Consider the following 8,497-nt stretch of genomic DNA (forward strand, 5'->3'; position numbering starts at 1 on the left):
CGTCACTTATTCACGGCCGTAGGCCGTCCTAATTGCTTTTTTTTTTTAGCCTGGCTACTTCAAAGGGTCCGGTTTCGGCTACCCCGCCCCCTGCAATGCCGAGAGCTTCACACTCGAGCACAGAAGTATTCGTTCCCGTTCTACAGAATATACAAAACGTAGATCAAACCTGACCAAATGCAAGATGTACCAGTACACCGTACGCATTAGCTTGGATGAGTGACAATTGTCGATGTGGCACACCATTACTTTCTGCTGCAGGTACTTGAGTTTGTTTGACCTACAACCTAGAACGGTAAACAATTATCAGCGTTAGGTTGACTTGTATAGTCCGGTGCTGCCCCCTGCTGCTAGGACTCGGGAACAGGCTGAGTTTGTAGTCCACTTCGAGTTTTCAACTGTGACTGTGCTTATGTCGGCCAGGGCGCTCTGTTTCATTTCCAGCAGCATGTCACCGCGATAAACCACCTCTCCTCCTCGAGCTGGTACAAGCTTGCGGCCTGCAAAGCAGCTGTTGATTCTTCACTTGGCAGAGAATCGATCAAAACATTAATATCCTTGGCTGTTCGGGCAATCAGTGCTGCAAAAAGCTGTGCATACTCTTCCGTTAAATTAGGGGGTTGGTCTTTATTTATCGCTGTCTGAATGTTGGTGAATGAAGCAGGTGGTGCGCACTGCTGTAGCACTCCAATTGCATTACAAAACTGATCTGCAAGCGAGTTCACTGCATCCTGCAGCTGTGTCAGCCGGTCCGCCATGACCCGAGCTTCGCACTGTAATAATATTCACAATCGCAACCCGACTAGTGGCGCTCGCACCTTTCTCATTCCCACTTCAATTCTTTATCTTCCTCTCATTCGCTCTCTTTCCTTCTGTGTTTACATTCTCCAGTTCCCCTCACTGTGCTTGATTGTTTGTGTGCTGTATCTCGCGCTGCCTTATTTTGCGCCCATGTTTCTCTCCCTCTTTCCCTGATTCCTGGGTGTGCCTTCTCTCCTTTCTGTAGCCCATTACTTCTATCATGGTTTTGCTATGAGTTGTGTTACGTTGACAGCGTTTGTTTAGCATCCTCTTCTTGGGATTTGTATTCTTAGCGCTTCCTTGGTCTTGCGCCTTTTCACTAAATTACGGGATGACCGTTGATGGGTTATGAACAGTTGCTTGGGTCATAGAGATTGGATGAATTCCTAGTTTTCTAGTGGTTCATAATGGCCCATGTGAGCTGTGAAATCCATCCAATGGCGTTCCTTATTTTGTAGTGCGCTGTGTGTTTGTCTGGCTGTGCTGAAGACGTTTCCTCTCAGCGGAGTGGGTGGGTGTCCATCACCGGTCTGTATAGATGCATCACTTGGGGGGAATAGTTGTAGTGCAGTGATGTGCACGCGTGATGTGCACGCGTGTGGTGTGCTTGGGGTCACCTGTAACTTTATCAGAAGGCTTTCAAGATGTATGTCGATGTGGTGAGGGGAGAGTGCAGCTGCATTGGCCGTGCTGTGACAACTGGAGGGCTCTGGTGACGTGTGCACAAGAGTGCAGTGGGCCTTACGTGCAAAGCGCTCGATGGTTCTCTGTCTCTCTCTGACTCTCTCTCGCCCACATTCCCATACACACACATTCACTCTCTATCGCACCCGACATCTGTCACGTTGCTCTCTGCCTCTTGCTGTCCCTCTCACCCGTCTCCTTATCCTGTGTCTCTTTCCATCTGCCTGTCACTCCTCTAACAATCACACCATCTCCCTGTCTCTGTGCTCCTTGTCCCCTTCTTCCTCCACCTTCTCCCGCTCTCTCTTTCTTTTTTTTCCGATCACCTCCATTCTCTCTCTACCCGCTGTATTGCCCCTCTTTCCCTCCTCCCCCTCTCACACTCTGTCTCCTCATTTCAACCCACCACCCCACATGGGAGTTTCTCCCTCTTTGCTTTTATTCATCCACATTTTCGTCCGTGCATGTTTCTATCCCCCTTTTCAGTCATTGTCTCTTTCCTTCTCGGTCTGTGTCTCTCTCGGCCTCTCTCCTCCTCTCCATCTGTTCATCTGCCTGGTCGTGTACTCATTCTTGCCATCTCTCTCTCCTGCATGCATCTGTATGTGCACTGCTGTCCCACCCCCTCGCTCCTCCTATCTCTGCACCTCCTCTCTCTGCTCTTCTTCCCCCCTGTGTCTTTGCGTCACTTCAGCACATCTCTCTGCCTGTTTACTGCTTCATCTCTTCATCGCTCTTTCTCTGTCTTTACATGTCTCTGTTTCATGCGCGTGTGTGTGTTTTGTCTCTGTCCTTTTCTTCTCCCTCTGTGTTTGTTGGTCCATTCCCGATTTCCAGTCTGGCTGTTGCTGTCTCTCTTCAGTTACTGTGCCTTCCTTCACCTCACCCATTGGTCTCTCTGTCCCACATATGTCTGTGTTGTCTTGTATGCATTTATGTACCTCGTTCGACTTCCTCTGGGTGTCGCTGTCCTCCTTCTGATAGACCAGCCATCCTTCTCATATATTTCTGTCTTTGAAAATTAATTCCTCTCTAACCCTCTCGCAAACATAACTATGTGTGTCCATCTCTCTCACAAATGTGTGTGTGAAATGCTGCCTGCATTCCGCTCATTTATTTGTGTGTGTGTGTGTGTGTGTGTGCATATCTCTTATGTTGTGGGTATACGCAAAGAAGGGAAGTTCAACCCCGCCGAGACATGGTTCCAACTAAAGTCTTCGTTATTGTTTTAATAACTGCATATTCATTCATGATTTTCTAAAATCTGCATTTGGCTTCCTGAAGAGCAGGTGGGACAAGGTGGGACACAAAGGCATTCTTCTCCATCCTCTCCTGAAAGTTAAACACCCAAAACTAACTAGCTAGGTTTTATGCAGGCCTACGGCAGACAGCTCACTGGGTTGATGTGCTGGCTGTAGAGATCTGTATGTCAGTGTAGATCACGTATAGGACAACTCGGCAACAGGTGTGTGCGCTTGTGTGTAATCCACAGGTTACAGGTTACAAATCCAATGATAGCTCAGTGAATTTGCGCACCTGATGCACTTTGTGTGTTTGTGATAGTAATTATAGCTCATTTAGTTTGGCGCACCTTCTAAAAACATAACATTTGTTTCTTTCTGTACCTGTGCTATTGGCGCTTTTTCACTTTTATATTATCGGATGTATTAATGCTTATTAATAGCTCCATCAACAAATGCTAAATGGACTGCCTTATCAGAATTCGAACATGTAGGCAAAAGGTCATCCACTGATCCCTTCAAGTCATGGAGTTCATTCAGAAGTGAGCGAACCGTTAATGTTCATCTTATAGCGCCTGATATGGTGCACCAACACTAAGGCGCTTATATCACCTTTTTGGTAGGTCTCCCTAACTACTACCACCCTCACCACTGCCACCCTTTCAGTCAAAAGGCCTCTCTATTGCTCTTTTCAAATCCTTACTCTTTTGTTTTCATTGAAGTTTGTTTATTCTTGAGTAGCTTCCCCTTACATGAAACAAAGCATCTATGTATCCAGTAGACTTGTCTATAGCTATGTATTGACCCGTCGGCCTATTTCATGGAAATCCACATGTGAATGTTGAGAAGGATGCAGCTGTGAGAGCTCACTGGGAAGATTCATATTAGCATAACATTCATTTGTCTACAGATTGATTGCTGTGCAGTGGGAATATGAAAACGTAGTGTTCATTGCAGTACATGGTATGCTTTTAATGGAGCGACTGATGAAGAGTGTCAACCCTGCTCCGAAGACTGGTTGTGTGTCGTTTACTTCCTCTTCTTGTGTATCTCCCTCCTGAAGGCTGGCCTCTTTACGTGCGTCTTTCCAATGCTTACTTTTCAGGCAGTCTTTTTTTTTTAGGTTAAGTACTCCATGAGTGCATATACCTTCCTCGCCTCTCCTTCATGTACTTCACTCCGCCTCTCCACTGTGATCCAAGTTGCTCTTATGTGTGTGCTTCTCTCTTAACCAGGGACGTCTTAACAGCATTATAGGCCCCCAGGCAAAGTAGGGCACTGGGCCCTGCCTAAACAACCACACACACAGCAAAATGAGTGCATGGTGCCCTTATGCTCACCAGCCCCCCGGCCAACTGCCCAGAGTGCCCATGCGTTAAGATGGCACTGTCTCCACCCCTTCGGTGTTGTGCTTGTCCTTGTGTGTCTTTTCTATCCCCTACATTGCTTTCTTGCCGGTTTGCTTCTCCCCATTCCACGTTGTGCGCTCTCTTTTGTCCATGTGCGTGTTCACCCACAATCAATGTTGCTCCCTCACTCTATCTATCTATCGCCCTCCCTCCCTCTATCTATCTATCGCCCTCTATCTATCTATCGCCCTCCCTCTATCTATCTATCGCCCTCACTGTACTGCCCTCACCCTACCACTCTACCGCCCTCACTCACTCTACCACCCTCACTCACTCTACCGCCCTCACTCTACCGCCCTCACTCACTCTACCGCCCTCACTCACTCTACCGCCCTAACTCACTCTACCGCCATCACTCACTCTACCGCCCTCACTCTACTGCCCTGACTCACTCTACCGCCCTGACTCACTCTACCGCCCTGACTCACTCTACCGCCCTGACTCACTCTACCACCCTGACTCACTCTACCGCCCTGACTCGCTCTACCACCCTCACTCTACCGCCCTCACTCTACCGCCCTCACTCACTCTACCGCCCTCACTCACTCTACCGCCATTACTCACTCTACCACCCTCACTCACTCTACCACCCTCACTCACTCGACCGCCCTCACTCACTCTACCGCCCTCACTCACTCTACCACTCTACCACCCTCACTCACTCTACCGCCCTCACTCACTCTATCTATCGCCCTCCCTCCCTCTATCTTTCGCCCTCCCTCCCTCCCTCTATCTATCACCCTCCCTCACTCTATCTATCTATCGCCCTCCCTCTATCTATCACCCTCTATCTATCACCCTCCCTCTATCTATCGCCCTCTATCTATCACCCTCCCTCTATCTATCGCTATCTATCTATCTATCTATCTATCTATCTATCTATCTATCTATCTATCTATCTATCTATCTATCGCCCTCACTCTATCGCCCTCCCTCTATCTATCGCCCTCCCTCTATCACCCTCCCTCCCTCTATCTATTGGCCTCCTTCTCTTCCACCCACCTCCTTCTCAAACTCCCTGTTCTCTTCTCTTCTCCTGTGCTGATCTGCTGCTCTCTTCCACCCTGCTTCCTTTCTAACTCCCTGTTCTCTTCTCTTCTCCTGTGCTGATCTGCTGCTCTCTTCCACCCTGCTTCCTTTCTAACTCCCTGTTCTCTTCTCTTCTCCTGTGCTGATCTGCTGTTCTCTTCCAACCGCCTCCTTCTTGAACTCCCTGTTCTCTTCCCTTCTCCTGTGCTGATCTGCTGCTCTCTTCCAACCCGCCTCCTTCTTTCACTCCCTGTTTTCTTCTCCTGCGCTAATCTGCTGTTCTCTTCCTCTCACCTCTTTCTCTAACTCCCTGTTCTCTTCTCTTCTCCTGTGCTGGTCTGCTGCTCTCTTCCACCCGCCTCCTTCTTTAACTCCATGTTCTCTTCTGCTGTGCTGTTATGCTTCTCTCTTCCACCGCCTTCTTCTCTAACTCCCTGTTCACTTCTCTTCTCCCGAGCTGATCTGCTGCTCTCTTCCACCCGCCTTCTTCTCTAGCTCCCTGTTCTCTTCTCTTCTCCTGTGCTGATCTGCTTCTCTCTTCCACCGCCTCCTTCTTTAACTCCCTGTTCTCTTTTGCTGTGCTGCTCTGCTGCTCTCTTCCACGCTGCCTCCTTCTTTAACTCTCTGTTCTCTTCTCCTGTGCTAATCTGCTGCTCTCTTCCACCCGCCTCCTTCTTTAACTCCCTGTTCTCTTTTGCTGTACTGATCTGCTGCTCTCATCCACCCCACCTCCTTGTTTAACTCCCTGCTCTCTTCTCTTCTCTTGTGCTGAACTGCTGTTCTCTTCCACCCGCCTCCTTCTTTAACTCCATGTTCTCTTCTGCTGTGCTGTTATGCTGCTCTCTTCCACCCACTTCCTTCCTTAACTCCATGTTCTCTTCACCTGTGCTGATCTGCAGTTGACTTCCTCCCGCCTCATTCTCTAACTCCCAGGTTCTCTTCTCCTGTGATGATCTTTCTGCTATCTTCCATCCACCTCCTTCTCTAACTCCCTGTTCTCTTCTCCTGTGCTGATCTGCTGATCTCTTCCACCCCACCTCCTTCTTTAACTCCATGTTCTCTTCTCCTACGCTAATCTGCTGTTCTCTTCGATCCGCCTCTTTCTCTAACTCCCTGTTCTCTTCTCCTGCGCCAATCTGCTGCTCTCTTCCACCCCGCCTCCTTCTTTAACTCCATGTTCTCTTCTCCTATGCTAATCTGCTGTTCTCTTCGATCCGCCTCTTTCTCTAACTCCCTGTTCTCTTCTCCTGCGCCGATCTGCTGCTCTCTTCCACCCCGCCTCCTTCTTTAACTCCATGTTCTTTTCTCGTGTGCTGATCTGCTGCTCTCTTCCACCACCTTCTTCTTTAACTCCCTTGTCTCTTTCCTGTGCTGATCTGCTGCTCTCTTCCACCACACCACCTTCTTTAACTCCCTGTTCTCTTCTCTTATCCTGTGCTGATCTGCTGCTCTCTTCCACCCGCCTCCTTCTTTAACTCCCTGTTCTGTTCTCCCATGCTGATCTGCTGCTCTCTTCCACGCCGCCCCCTTCTCCAACTCCCTGTTCTCTTCTCCCGTGCTGATCCGCTGTTCCCTTCCACCGCCTCCTTCTCTAACTCCCTGTTCTCTTCTCCTGTGCTGATGTACTGCTCTCGTCCACATACATCCTTCTGTAACCGCACACACACAAACACACACACACAACCACACACATACAACCACACACATACAACCACACGCATACAACCACACGCATACAACCACACACACAACCACACAAACACACAGACAAACACACACACACAACCACAGACACAACCACACACACAACCCCACACACACAACCACACACACACACACATACAACCACACACACACAACCACACACACAACCGCACACAACTACACACTCAACCACACACTCAACCACAAACACAACCAAACACACACCCAACCACACCCAACCACACCCAACCACACATATACAACCACACATACAACCTCACACACAACCACACACACAACCACACACACAACTACACACACACATCTATCTATCGCCCTCACTTTATCTATCGCCCTCACTCTATCGCCCTCACGTTATCTATCGCCCTCACTCTATCTATCGCCCTCACTCTATCTATCTATCGCCCTCACTCTATTTATCGCCCTCACTCTATCTATCGCCCTCACTCTATCTATCGCCCTCACTCTATCTATCTATCGCCCTCACTCTATCTATCTATCGCCCTCACTCTATCTATCTATCGCCCTCACTCTATCTATCGCCCTCACTCTATCTATCTATCGCCCTCACTCTATCTATGGCACCACCACAGCATCACTCAGGGGCACACCACATCACTATGCGCTACCACAGCATCACTGAATGCCACAACATCACACCACAACATCACTCAGCGCTACCACAGTATCAATCTGTGAAACCATTCAACAACAACTGGTTCAAATATGTTCTCTCAATGTTTCAAGCTTTATTACAAATGTCACAAAAAGATGTTAATATTTCACTTCTGTTCTTGGATTTTCGTCACAATAAAATACACTGAACATAATCTTCACAAAAGTTATTGACAAAAGTTTAAGCTATTGCCATTATAAATTACGATAACTTTTCTTTAAGTATTAATTATTTTAAAAAATTAAAAGCCATTGTTATTTGTAATATCAATACATCTAAGTCACGTAAATACAAAACATGTTGCATTACAAATGCTATAGGCGTCACATTTGCAAAAGATAAAAGTATTGGCATTGTAAATGACAAAGCTATTCATTTTGCTATTTTCAAAACCAACACATAAATAAAAAAATGTGTCATTTACAAGACCAATAGCTCAAACTTTCCTGATGCAGTGTATGCTGGAGTGGTGATTAGTGCTATTTAAAAATACCTAGTTAGTGAGCTCAATTATTTATTCCTGCTTCTAGTTGGTATGTTAAAAAAGGGGGTTAGACAAAGGAAGTATAACTTATATGGTCATGGTCCCTAATGTCCTGTCGCTGTGTTTCAAGGTGTCCCCTACACCTCTTCTTCAGGACAACATGGGGGCCAGCCCTTTGTATGCCACTCCTGTAAATGAACCAAAAATTACTTTAAATAAGTACAAAACACACCTAGTGTGTGTGTCTATTAATTATACATACGGTTAACGTTGTACCCGCAGTATCTGTGATAGGGAGAGAAAAATAGTTTGTAGGTTAATACATTTTGCCTGCCCTACAGGGCAGGCCACGTTATTTTCGACAATAGTGAGGTTAGTGCCTATATAATATAAACAAAGCAATAGTGTGTGTTCCTTCTTGTGCTCCTAAAATAAAGAAAATATAATC

At 47.2% G+C, this 8,497-nt stretch overlaps 1 pseudogene; it reads right to left on the reverse strand.

The window, feature by feature from the left end:
- Nucleotides 1-350: 350 nt before the first annotated feature.
- LOC144767351 (mediator of RNA polymerase II transcription subunit 21 pseudogene) lies at nt 351-807 on the reverse strand (annotated as a pseudogene).
- Between the last annotated feature and the right edge of the window lie 7,690 nt (nt 808-8,497).

This window comes from Lissotriton helveticus, chromosome 1_1 (genome assembly GCF_964261635.1).
Source record: "Lissotriton helveticus chromosome 1_1, aLisHel1.1, whole genome shotgun sequence".
NCBI lineage: Eukaryota > Metazoa > Chordata > Amphibia > Caudata > Salamandridae > Lissotriton > Lissotriton helveticus.